The 20,015-nt window shown below is 37.4% G+C and overlaps 1 long non-coding RNA gene across 1 annotated transcript; it reads right to left on the bottom strand.

The window, feature by feature from the left end:
• Positions 1 to 5,224: 5,224 nt before the first annotated feature.
• On the bottom strand, positions 5,225 to 7,745 carry LOC103017372 (uncharacterized). The gene is made up of 3 exons (XR_449465.2): positions 7,672 to 7,745; positions 5,449 to 5,611; positions 5,225 to 5,329 (listed from the first exon to the last, which is right to left on the bottom strand). It is a non-coding gene; the product is annotated as an uncharacterized LOC103017372 (long non-coding RNA).
• Positions 7,746 to 20,015: the final 12,270 nt, after the last annotated feature.

Genomic DNA, 20,015 nt, shown 5'->3' with positions numbered 1-20,015 from the left:
GTTCTTCACTTTTAGGGATCTATCTTTTGCTCAAGTACTCCATAACCACCACTGTCTCCAATCATGTTGCATTACTTGCAGTTCCTAATATACTTAATACATTCTAAATTTTCATTCTTTCACACTTATTGCCCCTAGGTGTAGAGACTCCATCTTCCTGTTCAAGTTCTACTCTTCTTTCAGTTGTCAACTCAAATGTCCCATCTTCTAAGAATGTCCCCTGATGTCCCCTGGACCTCTATATTTTAATTCGAGGTTTCTTTTCTGTTCCTTTTCACCTTTGAATGCCTATTTCTCAGCATTTACATACTGCACTAAAATAAAGCAGTTGATTAAACTGTGAACTCTTGAGGGTAGTGAATGGTTCTCTTTCGATTGAGCACCCCAAGATCCCAAGTACTTAGCACAATGTCTAGTATAGAGGCTCTTAATACATATTGCTTGAAAGCATTAAAAAAAATGTGTGAATGGAAAAAAATGTACTTTTCTATAATTCACAATTTTGCCTGTTTATCAACCTCAGTAAGTATCTAGGAAAAGAAAAGCCACTAGATGAGATAATCACTCTATTTCTGCAAAATCCAGTTATCCTTGCAGTTTCCTCCTGGTTTAAATTCAATTGGCTTCTGGGTGGTCTATCTATCTGCTGCTTCTTTTCAGTTCCTGTTATGTTCTTCCTCAGGAATGAAGCTTAGTCTAAGCTTCATGTCTGCATTGTCACAGAATCTCAGAAAAGTTGGGTATGAAGGCATAATGAGGTTACCTAGTCCAATCTTCAAAGGAGCCCAAATCATCTATTTTGACAGGTATTCAATGATAATTCATTACCTATCTGTAAATGTGCTGTGACAAATTTTATGGAAGTAATGAAATTTCAGTAATCCAAGACAGCTCCACTACGATCTCTGCTACTATGTTTTCTTGGTGATAAGAAACCCAGGGAGAAGAGATTAAAACTGCTATTTGAATGAGATTAAGGAGGGGGGCTGTTCAGATTTATGATATGATAATAAATTGGCTGCAAGTGAAAAAAAACAGGAAGAGTATATGAAATTTATTGTTATAAAACAGCACCATAACGAAAGATTCGCTAATGGTTTTATGATTTAGGATTTGTATCAAGGGCTTTCTTTTCACTTAGAGTGTGTTATGATCAAAATAAGTAAAAGTGTTGTTATTCATGCAAAAGGAGAAAAAAGGTAAATAACATATTTAAATAACTGGAAGTTCTTAGCGAAAGTTAAGGGGAGCACAGTTTGTAATCTTCTCTTAATGAATTTCTTTCTTCAGTTCAAGACCCAGAGAGATAAATGCGATAATTCTATCCAATTATATGAACATATCCTAAACTTTCCTCACCTTTAACATTCTGCTTTGCTTTCTTAACTCACCAAATTTTTCTTCTTTCTAAATCCCATATGAAAACTATTAACTAGTGTTGTTAATATACTTTAGCAATTTCTTTTAATTTAGTGAGTACTGGGTTAGAAATAAAGATTATTCACAACTTATTAAAAAGGGCATTGAGTTCCATGGTTAAAGAGCTTTAAAAAAGAGTATAAATATTTTCATTTTGATTGCAAAATATTAGCTCCAATTCCATAGCCTTATATCCTAGAACTTATACTTGAATAAAGGAGATAATAAGAGTAATTCTGAAAGTCAGTATTAAAAAAATTATTCCAATTACCTAATTTCCTCATAATCTTTCTTTACTGCCATTGTTGGAGCTCAGACTCTCATCTTTTATCTGTACAAATACAATGTGATATCTCACATCCAGTGCATATATAAATATGTTAAAAAATACCTTTTGCCATAGCAATATTTTCCCATTTTCTCTCATTAACTCAACACTTAATATTGAATAGCAACTGGTAAAAGCATTTTCAGGAAAGATTCAAAGAGAATCAAGTTTGCAAATACACTTTTAGTCCTGATTCTGGAAGGCTGTCCCCCTGGGATTGCATCTGATAATTTTACTTTATTGTGGGCTTTACACAACTTCTCTCATATAGAGAAATCTTAGGTGGATTTGGTACTCTCTGTATCTGGAGAACAAGGATATCACTTTCATTCATTCCTGCTTTCATATAGTCTAGCATTAATACATGATTTGGTTATCGAAATAATATAAATCCTACATGTGAACTAGGAAAAGATGAAGGAAGATATTTTTATAATTAAGGGAAAACAAACTATCACCAATTTTGCTGGTCATCTCATAGTAAAACATAAAATGGTGGAGGACAGTATAACAGAGATGAGGGGGATTTGTCCAGAATAGATTTCACTTAGGGCCCTACACCTTCTTCTGATAATCAATTTCACTTACCTCAATTATAAGTGCTTCTGTTTTTAAGTCTGCCCAATAATGTAATTTCTTTAACAGGTACTAAAAAGATCTCTGGCTTCTCTCATGGAATAAATTTCTTTGCTGTCCCTACTGAGCTATAATCCAAAAGGAAAAAACAAGAATCAATTACTAAATACTTTAGAAGAAACAGCAATTTTGTTCATATTTCTTTCTTCTTTCTTCATTTATCTATCAAGTAAATAAAACCAGTGAGAAAGGATGTCAGATGGTTCCATGACAACATGTCCTTACAAGTCAAAGACCTGGGCACGTACTGGTGACTTGAAAAAAAATGTTTGCAGAAATGCCTGGTCATCTCGAGAGACTATTTAGTTGCTCTTGCTTTTCTCATTAAAACTTTCAAGGTGAATGAATATGTGCTCCTAAAATATCACCATTTTAAATCCTGCTTGATTTCACAGTCAGCCCATTGATACCATCTTAGCAGATACACAGCTGGAACTTTTCTCATATGAGTCTAATGACCTTTTCCTTTAATACCCTACCTCTTCAGTTCTGCCTTTCTAGACAGCACAACATACTGAGTGTTGATTTATACCAGGATACAGGCTGTTCTTGCCTCCCCTTTGTCCAGATTGTATGAGGGTCACAGTGAACAACAACTTCTCTCATGTACTTATGCAATATTACAGAAGTCAGGGCTTCTTTCAGCTTGAGCTTATTATTTGGAGATTTGAGTCCTGACTTTATTAACTGCTTGATTTATTTTTTGCCTTCCCCTAAATTCAAACTACCCCCGGTGCCTACATATTTCACTGTGTGTTTTCATCAAGTTTTTAAGTTCTATTTGCTTTTTGACATTGCCTCTCCCATGATACTAAGAGGAATGTAAATTTCAGGGGTGTCTTTATCATATTAAATAAATACCATCTTTCTATTAAAAACAACTCTGGTTCTTCAGCCATTGAGTTTCTTTTATCCTTCTCTTTAAGAAACATGGAAGTTCAGGATTGGAAGATCAGCAACCTCAGGCTCCATTTAGTGCTTGAACTTCTGGAGTTCTGCTCAAATATGTCCTGTTATATAGAACTCATTTCCTCACTAAGAAACACCATTTCATTTCCCAAAGGCTCTAATTGTTAAAAGGTCTATCTTTTTATCAGAACTGAATCTGTTACTTTCTTTCACTGTTTTTTGTAACTTTTGAGTAACGCAGAACTTCTGAATTCTCTTCCCTAGGACACCGCTTGATGACAGTTCCTATACTTTCCTCTGCCTGCTCCAAACACTTCCTCACCTCTTACACAAGATTATCAAGCAGCCCTCCCAGTGGTAAAACCTTGTCTTCTTAATTTGCTCCAGGCTGTCAGCCTTCCTGACATACAAAACCAAGAAATTATACTGTTATACATAGAATAAAACATAATAGTACCATCATTTCTTGCATTCTGTATATTATTCTGTAATTAGTGTAACTTAAGCTTAGAATTACCTTTTTGGGGAGGTCATATCATGTAATTTCTTGCTAATTAAAATCACTAAAGTCAAATTACATAACTTACGTCTTACAGAATCTAAGTAAGGTTCTGTACCCAAACTAGAATGTTACATCCATTTTGATTATATTTCATTTCCCCTTGTTAGGTTTGACCTACTCTTTCCCAGAGAACCCCACCAAAGCACCTGATCAAGAAACAGTGTGAATCTGAGTAAGAAAACTAAATCAAGTTGTGGTGCAGCTGAGAAGCCTTTAAAAATAACCTGTGAGAGGCCCTATTTTTCAGTTACTGATGGCAAATCTGAGAAAAGAATGAAATAAATGAAAAGAGGAAGAAAATTCTTTCCCAGCCTTTAGAGTAGAAAAATATGTGTTCTTCTGCATATAGTAGAAAACAGGTAAATATAGTGTGAGACACTGCAATTTAATTAACTGTGGGCTAGTTACTGATAAGCTGATAAAAACTGAATACTGACCCTCACAATAAATAGTTTTTATGAGCCAGCAGTACAGTTACTAAAAATAAAATAAAATTAATTTAGCCACAGAGTTTGTTATTTCTATGTGTTGAATATAAGTTAGCCCAGAGAGGGCAGATCACATAATTCACACAGCATTTAGATAATGGAGCTCATATGTGAACTTAGGTCTTTCTGTACACTTAATACCAAGAAAGTAAAACTGGCATGACAATATTGTTGTAAATAAATAAAGGAATGCAAAATTTCTATTTGAATGAGAGGTAGGACAAAGTAGACATGAGCCCAATTATTTTACTGAGAGAAAAGCAATAGGAATTTTTATTCAAAAACAATTTCTTGATCACCTACCATGGAATGTGCTTAGTCTCTAGGCAAACAGAACAAATAGTAACTCCTCAGAAAAGAGAAACAGAAAAATTAAATAGTTAACTGATGTTGAAAGTTAGAGGGGGAAAAAAAAGAAATCAGGGAATGTGGATCAAGAAAGCCAGGTAGACAGGATATTCAGTTTTTTAAATAAGGTCATGCAACAGAGTGAAAAGAAATATTTGGGTACCATCTGAAAGAGATGATGGAACACGCTAAGCAAATATCTGGAAGAAGAGCATTCCAAGCAGAATGAGCAGCCAGTGCAAAGACTGGAACATTACTGGGGTGTCCAGGGAACTGCAAGAAAGGGACTGTCTATCGAACATGATGATCGAGAGGCAAAATAATAAGGAGCTGCCAGAGACAGGATGGTAGCCACAATCATAAGGCTTTGTAGGCTTTTGAAAGACTTTGGCTTACACTTGTTTTTTTTAATTTATTTATTTATGGCTGTGTTGGGTCTTCGTTTCTGTGCGAGGGCTTTCTCTAGTTGCGGCAAGCGGGGGCCACTCTTCATCGCGGTGCGCGGGCCTCTCACTATCGCGGCCTCTCTTGTTGTGGAGCACAGGCTCCAGACGTGCAGGCTCAGTAGTTGTGGCTTACGGGCCTAGCTGCTCCGCGGCATGTGGGATCTTCCCAGACCAGGGCTCGAACCCGTGTCCCCTGCATTGACAGGCAGACTCTCAACCACTGCGCCACCAGGGAAGCCCTTGGCTTACACTTTGAGTGAGGTGAGAAGGCACTGAAGGGTTTTGGAAGAGAAGTGATATAATTTGACTTACATTTTAAGAGGATCACCCTGGCTGCTCTTTGAGTTTAGATTGTAGGGGGACGGCATGAGAGTGGAATCAGCAAGAAGAATGAGATTGCAAAAGTCTATATGAGCAGTAGTGGTGTCTTAAAACAAGGTAGTAGTAACAGAGCTGGTGAGGAGTTGTCAAAATTCTGAAAATATTTGGAAGGTAGAACACATATTAATACAAATTACACTGGAAAGCTTTAGAGACAGAGAATAAAATCCAAGTGGGTCTTTAGTCCCTTAATCTTGTCCCCAGGTTAAATCCAAAGAAATCAATATATAAACTAGTAAGAGCTCCAAAGAAAATTGCAGAGTCAGGAATTCAGCTGTATTTTTCATAATATCAGTAAAACCATCTTTGATCAAGCTAAGAGCAAACAGTCTCTAGTTTTATCCTATGCATTATTTATAGTATGCTAAATATTGCCCTGGTGTTATACTTATGTGATGGGGGGAACTAAATCAACCCCCAAATCTCAGGTAACATTAAAGAGAGGAAAAAAACCCGTACTGCTTATAAAATTGCATACATGTCTCTTAAAAATAAAATTTCAGAGTTTTGTCCTTCTATGGGAATCGCAAGTTTGAAAAACAACCCCTACGTTTTTTTCTTTTCCTCTTGTTTTCAGTGCAGTAACATGTTTGTGCCTATTTGCTCAAATAAAAGAAACATTTACTATTGCTTTTTGTTGGTGGTGACTGACATTATAAGCTTTAGTTACAGTCTGAAATTAAGAAAAAAGAAAGAAGAGGAAAAATGCAAAAAATGAAATCAAGTTCTGTTTTCATGGAAGTTATATAAACATATTGCAATCTTCTCAAATGGCTCCCAGTGACCCTCATCTGCTTGGTGGTACACACACGCTTGTGTCATTCCCTCACCTGGAGTGTAAGCTGAACCTAGTGACTTGCTTGTAAGAAATGGAATGTGGCAAAATTAATGGGATGATACTTCTGTGATTAGGTTACAAAAGGCTGTGACTTCCATCTTGCTGGCATTTGCTCTTCATGGTACTTTTTCTTGCCTTCTTGCTAACTTGCTGGTATAGTGTAGGAGGCTCTATGGGAAAGCTCACATGACAAGAACTGAGGTGGGCCTCTAGCCAACAGCTTACGAGGAACTGAGGCCTCAGCCCAACAGCTCCATGAAAGACTGAATTTTCCAATGACCATCAACTAAGAGCCTTTAGAGAAGAGCCTTGAGAGCACTACATCCTGTGATATTTCTGGAACAAGAGGACCCAGCTAAAAAGCACCTGGATTCCTGACCCAGGAATCTGTGAGGTATTGTGAGATAATGTATGTGTATTGTTTTAAGCTGCTGTTATTCAGTGATAGATGACTAATACACAGCTCTTTTAGTTCATATTTAGGAGAACTGTCAAAACAACACTGAATAAACACTTTTAAGTAGGTCACCTATTACTTTAATGTCCTGGTTTTTTATGCCATTTTCAGGAAATAATGGTCAACTGTAAATGTTGCAGCAGCAAAAGTAGGCTTTTGAGAATAATAAATCCAAGTTCCTCAAGTTGAGACAATGATTCAGCCAGAATGAGACCATACTCAACAGCTGAAATGTCAGCTACAACTTTCAGTTTTACATAATAGCTGTAGTTCTGTAATAAACTTATGGCAGCAAGCGTGAATTCATCATGATTCTGCACTGTTAATATGTTTCATGATCACAAGACTCATTAAAGTCAGAAGTATGTTATACCCCTCAAGAATTTGAGGGATGGGAAGAAGTTTTTTGTTTAATATATCTTTTATCTCCCCCCCATCCTCACCCCCATTTCTAGCCATCAGTGGCTAAAATTTAACTGGTCATATGCTTAAATTCTATTGAACAAAAAGAGCATCATTCTAAGAGGCTGTAACTTTCTGTATGGCAGGTAAAATACTTTTCAGTATTATATTTTAAAGTTAGCCAGAGAATATTTCATAAGAGAAATTTAATATAAGTACTGAGTAAACATATTCACAACATATCCTATGAAAAGCCTGGCCGATGCCTAGTTATACCCAACGGCAGGATTATAAAGATGGATTTCTCCTAAGGATTTGATTTCTACAATTCAGTGAAATATTCTTGCTTTACATACAGTACCCTCAAATGGTAAGTTCTTGTGTAAGTTTAAAATAGAATGCTATTCTCAACATAACTAGTTAGCATCTATTAACAGTGCAAAATGGGATAACTTACTAGCTACTTCTCACGTCTTCTCATGTTTTTGAAAGTCTTTCACAAGACATTTGCTCAATACGACTTCATTCTCCCACATAGGCCCTTCCAGGTCAAAATTTAGAAGCCTTCTTTACACTACACACTGTGGTGATTATTTAGAAACTTGCTACTGCCACTTGTTACCAATGTGATCTTACGGAAGTTACCTGATACTTCTGAACTTTAATTTCCCTGGTCTGGGAAGATCCCACATGACGCGGAGCAACTGGGCCCGTGAGCCACAATTACTGAGCCTGCGCGTCTGGAGCCTGTGCTCCGCAACAAGAGAGGCCGCGATAGTGAGAGGCCCGCGCACCAAGATGAAGAGTGGCCCCTGCTTGCCGCAACTAGAGAAAGCCCTCACACAGAAACGAAGACCCAACACAGCCAAAAATAAAAATAATAAATAAATAATAAGTAAAAAAATTTTTTAAAAAAAATGAACTTTAATTTCCTTATCTCTAAAATGGGGGTCATAAACTACAGAACATACGGTTTTATTTTTTTCATGATCATGTAAAATAATTTTTAAAAATGAGATTTAAACCCAAATCCTAATTTAAAAGCATGGAAGTATTAGTGCTATCTTATATCCTGCATCACACTACAATCGAGTAGGAATGGATATGTGAATATTTGCCCTCTCCTGAACTTTGAGGAAAGAGGAGAGATTATTATTATCAGTCTGCAGTAGAGTTAGTAATAGAAAGATCATTGTAAAATTTATCTTCTGCTAATATGTTATTAAAGCACATCATAGAAATGTAACTTATTCTAATAAAACTAGTGATACCAACATCAAGGAATGTAAGTTAATGACCCCTACAAATGAAGAGTTAACAGTAAGCGGTCCAAATAAGTTGAATTAAAATAGCACTTTGTATTCCTTGTATTCGTGTCTTTAAATTCAATCTCAAAAGAAATGATTTGAAATAGAAATATTTGCCGTTTTCTCAAGGAGCTCACTAAACCCTTAGCCCTGGGTTAACTATTCTCATACACCCTAGAGAGATGTTTTCTCTGCATTTTATCATCCTTTCACTGGAGATAAAAGACCAGGTAAGCATATTCAAAACATGATTTTTCTTGAGTGAATAGAGAGGAGAGACCTCTGAGATCCTTGTACTTTGCTTTTCAGATCACCAAGAATAGGTATATATGGTCAAGAATTGAATGTGCTTAAGAATAGTAGCTAAGTAAAAATGACTACAGTATGAATGATTCAAGAGTCAGCCAGTTTCTGGCACTGCGGGCTCATCGGAAATATTAAACCCATCATTCACTGCAGATAGTTTGTGCAAACCAGGGCCTTCCAGACTGCCCACTGAGTCTTCTTAATATTTTCTAAACAATACTGGCCTTTATGATGTCAATAAGAGGGCCATAAAAATAAAAAAGACATTTTAGGTAAGATTTTTTTTCAAAAATTTAGTTTTTTGTTTTTTTTTTTTTAATATATGTGCAAGACATTGTTGGAGCTCCCAGAGTAAAGGCATTTCTATCTGACTCTTCTCTGAAATCTATAAAAACTACAAAATGCATGAAACTCAAATAAAAATTTTCTGTCTTCAATGAAAATATGAAAAGCCAACTCAATTTCAAACCCTATTCTATAAATAAGCTGCCAAGAATATTGACATCACAACCAATTCGTGGCAGGATGCCTAGTCTAGATCTCCCTCTATATCTATGTCTGTATCTATGTCTGCATTTTCATCTATGTATGTTAATAACCAGACAGCACAGATCTGAAATGCCTGTGACCTACACAATTGATGATTGATGCTTATTTGAAATAAGTTTAAGGAACTGAATGCGTTATGGGAAAATATGTGAGCCTTATTCCACGCTGCAGAGAGTCAGAGAGTAAGGCTAAACAAGGAACTGATATTCTCAAGAACAAGGCTATAAGTGGGAGGGAGTGAAGGAAACAATCACAACAGCTGCTCATTATCAACTGAAGAGATTTGCAAAAATACAAGATCATCAAAAACAAAAGCTATGAGAGAATGACTCACTCTGGTCCAAGCTTTTTTCTTTTTTGCCCCAAATGCTCAGAGCACTGAGTGGATGATGGTGTATACATGTGCTCAGAGTAGATGGTATAAGAAAGTCTTCTGAGAAATATTTCTTTCCCATCTTATTTTTTCAGCAAATTGCTGATACTGACAGAATAGACCCCATTAAAAATGAATTAAGATCAAAAGAACTTTGTACACAAACTAGATAAAGATATCATAACATAAAAGGAACAAAGTAACACAACAAATGAACAGCAAATGAAGAGTAGCTATTAGAATAAGAACTAGTGAGAAAAATTTTAAAACATTCCATATAAATACTATCAAAGATATCTTTAAAAACTTGGCCGAAGACAAAGTATCAAAGAGAAAAAAATAAATTAAAAATAATAAGACAAAAGGAGATTAAAACGCTGAAAAAAAACAAGGAAACAGAAAAGGGAAAGAAAACAAACACGGAAATAACAATCATCTTATGAACAGCAAGAATTGTAATGGACATATCTGAAAACACAGGCTTGGACATAGAAGAATTGAGAAAAGTGAGCCAAATAAGAGTGTATTCAAATACCCAGTAGCTGCAGGGAGATTTCAAATGTCTTGGTCTTGCCTTGCATAAGACTTGGCCTTGCATAAGGCCTCTGGCACAGCCCAGGTCCTGGGAAACATTCAAGAATTGCTAAGGATGAAATTACCAACCACATGGCAAGTTGTAAGCTCTGAGTCAAAGGCTGATATAGTGAGACTGAAGTATTTATTCATATTATATCAAAAAGGCAAATAAAATGTTTTCAATTTTCCGTAGCTGATGTGATTTTCCTTGTGTGTTTACCAAGCTATGGGGTGAGGGAGAAACTTTAACTTACCAATTCATCTTCTCACTGTCTCTTCTGGTAAATGCAGATACTTTTTAGTTGTAAATAGTCCCTTTCAGGTAAATACTGACTCTTACACTTTGCTGCTTCCTCCCATCACATCCTTCTCAAGATGCCGTCTTGCTATATGAAAGAGCCTGCGTTTTACCTTCAAGGAGGTGGTACAAAGGGCCTTGCATTCACTTGAGAATCCCTCTGCTGCTGAGTCTTAGCTGTTCTCTTCAGTGATGGTGGTCCTTGTCCTCCTGGTTATATCTCACTCTAGGGCAGTGATATCACACATGGCCCAAGTGTAATTTGGTCAGAATTATGGCCAATATTAATATTAGACTCAGAAAGAATAGACCTCAGGAGAGAAAGGCCTCTGTCTTGGGTCCTACACCTTAAAGCATTCCACTCCAGCCTTATTCTGACTGCATCTCTCCCCTGGGAGCATGACAACCTGGAGCACAGGTGCCATCTTCTAAAACACAGACCAAGTACACAGGATCCCGATACTGCTGGCCCAAATGGGCTCTGAACCCACTTCCCAGCGGCCCCAGCCCTCCTCTCCCGGTCCATCTTCTGAGGACAGTCCATACCACTTGTGTATGTACCTGGGGCAGACAGACTTCAAAGTGGTCCCCACGATCAATTCCTCCTGATGTTATTGCTTTCTATAATCCCCAATTCTCACCCTTGAGGGTTAGCAGAACCTGTGAGTGCTTCTAAACAACAGAAGATGGCAAAGGTAATGGGATGTCACTCCTATATGACTACATTATGTTACATGGAAAAAGCAATAGTATATGGGTCCCAAGATTATGTTATGTAAGACTTGGTTTTGCTGGGCGATTCATGGTAGAGTCTTACTGTCCTGTCACCTTTGAAGAAGCAAACCATGAATTCTACACCCTTAAGGAAATGAACTCTTCCAATATGCTGAGGGAACATAGAAGCAGATCCTTCCTCACTCGAGCCTCCAAATGAGAATGCTGCTAGACTGACACCCTCATTGTAAGACCCTCCTCAGAGGATCCAGCTAAACTGTGGCTTGACTACTAACCCAAAGAAACTTTGAGATGATAAGTGTAGCTGTTTTGAGCCAAGTTTGTGCTGCACTAAAAACTAACACAACATCTCTAGGTCAAAAGGTGGCCAAGGGAGGTGGCTGGGAGGACTGAAGGCCGTTTGGATATGTGGGCTGGGGTGTCCTCAAGCATTGAAAGGGGCTCCTTGTAGACTGTGAAGGAGCCAGGGTGGTGTGCAGAAGAGAGTGAGAGGAGAGGCTAGCTGGGACTGCCTTCTCCTATATTGCTATGATCTGATATGGATCTCCAAGGAGCCCTGCAACTATAAATCTACATGTGACCTTCTTGGGTGTGCTGAAGGTGGAGCAATAGAACACATCTCATCTAATAATTTGTTAGCGTTATTTATAGCTTTTAAATATGAACATGGTGTGTGGATCTCCATTTGTACTTGTGTCCTGGGCCTGTTTAATCTGTTCTCTCTCACATCCCCTAGAGCCATCCTGCTAACTCAGCTCCATTTTGGCAATGATAGGCTTAGCCTCTTTAAATTCCCAGTAGAGTACCTTGCTTTGCTACCCTTGGCCAAAATCATTTCAACCATGAATGGTGACCCAGCCAACCCCTCTGCCCATGCATAGCTTGAAGGAAGCATATCCTACTGAAGGGCAGGTGGGAATTTCTGAGTACCTCCACCTCCAGAGGGGAGATAAGGAAATTAGACAGACTTCCTTTTTCTCTCTCTTCCTAACAAGGGATAATTCAGGTTTTACTGTCAAGCAGCTTCCCCAAGTTGGGGTTGGAAATGGAAGGAGGTAGGCCTTCTGCAATATAGTTTCTTCCAAGAGTCTTCAAAAGTCTGCAAGGCAAAAATTCTCCCTTTTTATTAGGTTTTCTCATCAATCAAGCTAACTTGGTTTCTCCCTCTAGCACTTATAGTTCAGAAAAGGGGGATGAGGACACATGTGACCGCTCCCTTCCATTCCTTTTCTCACGTTCTCTCTAGACAGAAGGGCTGGGCTTTCCATCATCTCTATGTGAGGTCATGAGTTATCCAGGTCTACAGTAAAGCTCCGTGTGCTTGTTTGATAGGGTTGGTTTTTGATATGGTATATCAGTTATGGATACTATTGTTTTTCTATAACTCACAAAAGTCAGCTGTAAAACAAAGCTAAAAAATTACCTCTTTGTTGTAGGAAGGATTCTCCACTACTGGGGCTATCAAACTTATAGCTAAACTTTGAAGGTGTTAAGTCTAGAAAGAGAAGAAAAACCGGCTTAATCCACTCAAATGAAACAAGAATTAGACTCATAACACCAAAATATTTTCTTGTCACTTAATAGAAACCTTATTTAAAATGCAAGTTGGTATGCTAAGTGTAGTATTGCTAGATGTGATCATTATAGCTCACGATCTCAGCCAGCATTCCACCAAAATGTTACGATTTCAAAACTGCTGCACAGAAAACTAACTTTGGGAAATGCCATGTTAGATTACCATGAAAGCAAAGACATCCTGGGGCTGCGTGTACAACAGTAACAATAAAATATGTCTAGCTATTGCCAAAAAAATGTCAGAGTTAGGCTAAGTAGTCTAAATGTCATGAGAAGAAACATCTAGTGACTCCACAAGATTTAACCAAGGGTAGGAAGTGAAGTGGGGAGGAGTGGCCAAAGCTACCGTGGACTGCTCTTTTCTTCCCTTTTTTCAAATAGTACCAGGTTAGGAAACACGAGAGGGAAAGGGAAAAGGCTGAGACATAGGTTAGTGAAAGAAGGGCATTTGTATATGAAACTTACAAATTAAGAAATTTAGTTTTTAACATAAATTGTATTTATTTCAAGTGTAAAAGAAGCCTAGATATGTCTAGTGGCCTGATGAGGCAGAGCTTGCTTGCATATAGAGCTTGTTTGTAGGTGGGTCTATATACCCCTCTCCTACATCCTTCTCCCACAGCCCTCCTCCTAAGGGGAAAGAGAATCAAGCACATAGGTGATGCCTAACAGTGATGCTCTACATATGTAGGTCTCTTCTAAAGGAACCCCAAGCGCTGTGATTAGTGTTTAGTGGTTGACTAAATCTAAAGGGAGGCTGGGTGGTTGTCAAAGAGAGCCCATAAGAAACCAAATGGAGAATCAGTGCCTCTTCAGTTCTGTGGGAAACACTGCACATAGTTTGACTGTGTTGAAAGTTTCAGAGAATTAGCTTTGCTCCAGAACAGCAGTAATGCCCAAGAGCTGTGTCTAGCAGCAACCGAGGTCCTTATTACCAAGTTGCTGGAGTGGGGAAATGGAGTGACCTAATTGGGAGCAACAGATGAAATATCCAAATGCCTCACTCAACTTCTCTGAGAGTTGACTTAAGTCTGCAGACTTTAAGTTGACAAGGGAAGCTGAGAAGACTTGTATGTGAACACAGCTTGAGACATCACATATGGACTCCAAAAGATATGTCGAAGAGACGTAAAGGGAACTAAAAGCACTGAAGGTTAGACTGAAGCAAAACTGAACAGAATAAGGTAATACACGAATCTGAATGTGTCCCTAATTGTACATCAAAGATTAATGTGTCCCAGGAGCATGGGCTAAATGGTCAAATGTGAGTCACAGTTAAAATCTGGCTTATTAATGAAAATTAATTTTTATGTAAAAAATCTTACAGTTCTTTCATTTTCATTGGTTAGAATTTTATACACAGTGCAATACCATGTGTGTAAAGAGTTTTTTTGTATATATGTTTGTTTATGCATAAAATATTTCTGGACAAAGACACCAGTAGCTGATAACAGTGACTGCCTCTGGGGAACCTAGGAAGTAGTTCGGGAAGGGGAAGTTGACTTATTTTGAACTTTTTACATAAGTATGACTTGAACATTTTTACCATGAACATATTTCCTACTCATAAACCCCATAAAATGTAATTATAAATAGAACAAAATAAATATTAGTGTTTTTAAGACCCATTTTTCATCAAACTAAAAGACTCTATACATAATGTCAATAAATGATTTAGAGCAGCTGCTTCCTAGCTTTTCTTAGATAGTGGTATAGATGGCACTATTGGGTAAACTTGTTATTTCTAAATAGACAATAGGATTGTAAAGATTCCAAAAGTCTTATAGGCCAAAATCTGTTTTTTTCCCATCAGCCTTCAGGAATCATCAAAAAAAAAAAAAAAAAAGTTCTGATCTGATTATGAGAAAACGGTTTCTTAATGCCTTATTTTTCTTTTATTTTTCCCTGTCTACCAGGAAACTCAGGTAGGCAATGTTCAATTATAGCTCCTGGCAGTATTTCCCGTTTATGCAACTATGTTCCATAGTGGTTTTTATTATTAACAATCTCAAATATGTTTTGGCAGTAGGGATTGCTTAAATTTAAACTAAACCAAGTAGAATAATGGATTGGGCAAAGAATACACAGTCAATATTTTCAAAAACTCTTAGGTAAAATTGTATGTGTTTCTGGAGTGAAATATGGCAATGCATATCAATTCTCTTAAAAAAAAAAGTGCACACTCCTCTGTAATCCAACTTCAGTGATTAGAGAAAAATTGCTTTGAAAGGCATTGTGAATCAGTCTTAGGAGAAAGCAAAAGACTTTCTGGGCAGGATAAGTAACAGGCATATCTTGAACACATATTCAGAGCTGACCCACATTAGAAGCTTGCCCACCTGGGAAGTTATATAGCCTTCAAGAATTCTTGAGAGACACAATCAGGCTCACTATTCCAGCAGCGTGAGAATAGGAAGCTTGTATTGGGACTGTCCAATCCGCCTGGTCCTAAGTGGTCATATGTGGTTCTCAACTGAGGCTACTTCAGCTCCTCCACTCCTCTCCAGGGACATTTGGCAACTCTGGACTCATTTTTGGTTGTCACAACTGGGCAGGAGGGTAATAATGGCATCTATCAAGTAGAGGTGAGGATGGCTGCTAAACAACCCAAATGCATAAGACAGCTTCCCACCCATTTCAAAATCTCCATAGCACCCATATAGAGAAATTCTGGTATAGATCTATTCTTCTTGGGTTTTGCTGCCACTCTTGGGCTAGCGCCAGACAATGGGGCACAGATCCTCATCTTTGCTCAGCTTGATGGTAAGGCGAAAGTGGTGGGCCAAGAGTGAAAATGATTCTTATTTTCACAATGCACCCTCTCTATGCTCAGGAACATTCTGAGGCTGAACTATTCGAATGAGAAGAAAAAAAAAAGTTTTCTACATTTAACCCTTCCAAATTCCTCCTTTGAGGCAAGAAGCTCACAGTAAATCATTTGCTTGAACAGGGGTAAGGATAGAGCAAAAGGCAGGGGGATACAGAAATAGATTAACAAATACTCTAAAATATTTCCCTCCTATATTACAGAGATGTTAAAAGTATTTAGTGAGAAAAGGTGTGAAGCAGTCTGGTTTCATCTAGCACATAAAGAGGCTGAAAATTTTATAATAGGATAAATGCAGGACAAAGGTATTAGTATGGGTGGCAAGTTGGGGTGATGATGAAGTTATTGAATGAGATAAGGAAAACCCCAAATCGAGATAATTAAAACCATGGATTTGTTTTGCAAACCAAAGTTTTGCTTCAGACATTATCTCCTTATTCAGATGTTTTTAAAATTGGGGGAGGGGTAGCATTGACAGTAATATTCTTCTTTTTCCTGCTCTATACTTTTCTAGAGATAAGTACTGAAATATGTAAGGAATAATAAAGAAAGGAAGTAGGTATATGGGCTTGGCTAATTCCCACATTTGTTGAAGTGTTCTCTAAATAATTGCACAGTAGAAATACATATCATCCGTTTCCAAAGACCAGGTAAAAATAGATACAAAACAGAACATGAACAGATGTTGAAATTCTAAAATATTAGCAGTATACTTTCACTAACCTTTATGTATTTCATCTCTTTTAAATTTAATTTAAAATGATAGACAAATATTTAGGAACACTTCAACATTTGCTTTTTATACAACATACATCTTATTATAAGTAATGATAAACAATCTTTTCGTGCTATGTGTTAGAAAATGAAATTCTTTGATGTGATAAATGGCAGACTCTTGAAGGGTAGCTGAATATGCTACCGTAAAATATGCCTTTTTGCCCTAAGGATTATTTTGAAAAACAGCAGACACAGGAGAAGCTCTGAAAACAGAGTAGAAGTTACCTTTTTGAAAGAGAAATTTACATTTTTAAAGGATATCTCCATTTGTAAAGGTGTCTCCCTCCTATGGATAGAGAAGGACAACCCTTAAATCACAAGAAACTCTTACAAAGAGTTTAAATGGAGAAGGCATCCATTTAAACCTGCATAACAAGCCTTACCTTTGCTTTTCCTGGTAACCTCCTATAGTTGGCCTCCCTGCTCCCCTCCTCCCCCACACACGCCCTTCTTTCTTTAGTCTTTAGCTGAAGATGGAATTTAAGCTGGTGACTTAGGCCACCTCAAGGAGTTACTAAATTTTTCCCTGGGTATTTCCCATGTATACATGAGGTGTATATTTTAATAAACTTCTGTTTTCCTCTTGCTAATCTGTCTTTCATTACAGGGGTCTCAGCTAAGACTTCAGAAGAGTAGAGGGAAAATTATTGAATACTTTTCTTCCCCTCCACTCTAAAAAAACAACAACAATAAGGAAACAACACACCACAGAGTTGATGGATTTTAACATTTTCTCCTTCTATGGAAGACTTTTTGCAACAAAAAGTATATATTCTAGATATTGGTATTGATGCTGAAAGCTCAGCCTCTCTGCACTGGTGCTGAATCAAACCTCAGAGACAGAGTTTTGGATGAAGTAGAAAAGAAGAGCTTTATTGCTTTGCCAGGCAGATGAGGGCACAGCTGGCTCACGCCCCCAAAACTAACTATGTGTCCCAACCTGGGAGGATTTGATGAGGAGTTTTATAGCAATAGTTCAAGGGTAGGGCTGCTGACAAGATTAGGATATGTGCAGGGCCTGCACTCCCTTAATCTCGTCTCCTAATCTTGGTGAGCTTCTCTGGTCCCTTTAATCTTGCCTCAGGTGGTTTCTTGGCTGCTCTTCCCTTGATTAGCAACTGTTTGAATCTGCCTTTTGGAACTCAGGGAGGGTCATGGAGGCTGGAGTCTTGCCTACAAGGAACAGGGGACGAAAGGGCTTGCATGCCCAGGAGCCCCACAGGGTCCTCCTCGGTTTCAGTATAAGTAGAGGTGGTCATTAATGTAGAAAGACAAGGATAGAATACCATGGGTTATGATACTTACAAATATCTCATCATAATTTTCTTTAGTTCAAATACATAGACACGAGGTTTACAACATGTGCTAATCTGTTGGACGTGGCACCATTGGCTTCCCAGAAAACCAAGGCAACATGGCCAGCTCATATTATTGTATTCAAGTTCTTCCTCTTCTATGTCCTACCCTCCCCCACCAAAAAGGGGACGTTGCTTTCTTTTAAGAGAAGACTTTCAAGGCAACTGTGTAGGTATACATTTCTTGGACCTATGTATTTTTTTCTGACACAGTGTGGGGACATCATAAAAATCTGATCTCAAATTTTATTATCTTCGGAAACAGTATTTTTCTCCTGCTTTCTGAAATAGATTCTTCTAAATACTGTTGACAATAAAATGAATCAGTCGATCTAAGAAATGGAAAATTTTATTCAAGCCAAATTGAGGATTATAACCTGGGAACAGCCTCTCAGAAAGCTCCAAGAACTGAACTGCTACTTAGAGGTCAAAGCACAGTTATGTGAGTTTTTGAGACAAAGGGCTGTACATTAAGTGCTGTATTATAGACAGTTTACACAATCCAAGTCTAAGCATACAAAGCAAGTAGTGGGTAATGGGTCATCAGGGTCCCTTACAGGATTAAGAAGGAATGTTATCTTTAAAGGAGTTTTCTTGTTAGTGCTAGGAGTATGTTGCTCTTTATGGTTGAGCAGGTATTTTTGTCAGTGGAGAGGTTTGGTCAATGCATAGTGCTGATACACAATGCACGGTAGAGGGGCGAGATGAGGCCAAAGAGAAATTTTTTATGTTTAAATTTTCTCGTCTTCCATAAAAGACAAATTTTATTTCACAATAGCTTTCTAAATCTCCTATTCTACTACCTCCTAAATGTTCGAGTTTTTCAGAGAAGGGTTCTAGGTTCTCATCTCTTTTTAAGCATCACACTTTCTCTAGAAGATCTCAACAATCATTATGATCATTATTAACATCGAAATGTCCACAACTTCCAAATTTAGATCTCAAGCTTCATTACAATTTCTATATCCAACTATAAAGTTTCTGATACTTGCACTAGCAATTCTTCAAGCCACCTCCAGATAATGGTGAGGCTATTAGTTTGTATGGATTGCAGGGAAAGTATATTATTCTCTCTTCCTAATGAAACGTGTCAGCAATTTAAACATAATCTAGGAACTATATTTTTATAATTCTAATAACAAAATCATATTTGGTTTCTATATGAAATGACAAAAAATACTCATAGGAGAAAAGCTATAGAAATTCAGCAACCTAGGAACTTACACAGTGCTTAGCCTTGATTAACTTAACAACTTGATGTAAAAGCTATTTATTTCTACCATCAGTAAATTTAGTGACTTTCAAGAAGCTTTAGGTATTAAGAGTTCAGCACAAAGCTGGAAGCATAGGTTTGTCTAGCTCTTATACTTGCCGTTCAATCTCCCTGTAGGCTTGTTATTTTCATCTTTATACTGACAAGAAAAAAATTGCTTTTCTGTTATTGTTTCATACCAACTCTACATAGTATGCATAAATCTAACAGGACTATTGAGTTCACTCCAGAAAGCACTCTAAAATCTTGATAGTAGGAAGAGAGTGATGGGCCAAGAGTGGAACTAATTCTTTCAGACTCCATGCTCACGGACACATCATCTCTTCCTGCTAGCTGAATTGGGGTTTATAGTATTTAAGAGGACACATGGCATAATGCTTAAAAATGGAATCTGAAATCAAAAGAACTATGTTTTCTCTAGAAGACAGAAAGCCTTTGTCCCAATTTTGCCATATACACCACAAGATCTGTACTAGGGATGACTCATTCACTATTAACTCTTCTCAGCACCAGGATACCATCCCTAGAACCTAGAACAGTAACTAAGAATGAGTAGGTGCTTACAAATACTGCTAACTAAATAATTAAACTTTAGAAAACTGACTTGCTATCACCATACCACAGTTTCATCATCTCATAAAAGGGGAAAAACAAGTAGCATCTAATCCAAAGAGTTAGTATGAGGATCAAAGGAGATAATATGTTTTTTTCATAGTTTTAAATTCTCAAATATTACACCACATTAGGTGATGTTATTATTATTGTTATTAATTAAAGCGAGATTCAAAAACAATAAAATTCTAGAGCTAAAAGTTTTGTAACTAATTATACTTTGTTTTCTGTCCTTCTC

The sequence above is a fragment of the Balaenoptera acutorostrata genome, chromosome 4 (assembly GCF_949987535.1).
Source record: "Balaenoptera acutorostrata chromosome 4, mBalAcu1.1, whole genome shotgun sequence".
Lineage (NCBI taxonomy): Eukaryota > Metazoa > Chordata > Mammalia > Artiodactyla > Balaenopteridae > Balaenoptera > Balaenoptera acutorostrata.
This window is presented reverse-complemented; position numbering and strand designations above follow the sequence as displayed.